Source organism: Penaeus monodon, chromosome 33 (genome assembly GCF_015228065.2).
Source record: "Penaeus monodon isolate SGIC_2016 chromosome 33, NSTDA_Pmon_1, whole genome shotgun sequence".
In the NCBI taxonomy this organism is placed as follows: domain Eukaryota; kingdom Metazoa; phylum Arthropoda; class Malacostraca; order Decapoda; family Penaeidae; genus Penaeus; species Penaeus monodon.
In genome coordinates, this window is record NC_051418.1 from 24,765,145 (window position 1) to 24,765,551 (window position 407).

The following is a 407-nucleotide window of genomic DNA, read 5'->3' on the forward strand; positions in this document are numbered from 1 at the left end:
ATTTTTTTTAGGAATCTTAATCCTTAGAGGCTCCGTCATCGGCCACTCTTTGCACTTATTTCAAAATTGATGAGCTTGAGCTTTACTCAAGGCCTCATGGAAACAGGAGTTTGTTTAGTGTCTCGAGACCTTAAGATGTCCCCACTTCAGGCAAGTACAAAAGGTCCCTTGAAATAATACATGCGTGGTGTAATAACAAATGCATCCTCGCATACATAACATCAAGTTAAACAGCAGCAGAAATCCTGGGGAAAAATGCATGGAAAAGAATGGATAAGACTATGACGACTCAGCGACTCGCCATAGTATAAAAAAAACTAAGAAATTTTTATTAAGGGAACCTACAAAGTGACATCATACTTGTTGTAAATAGACTGGTTTCCGATGTATGTGATTTGTTCGGTTAT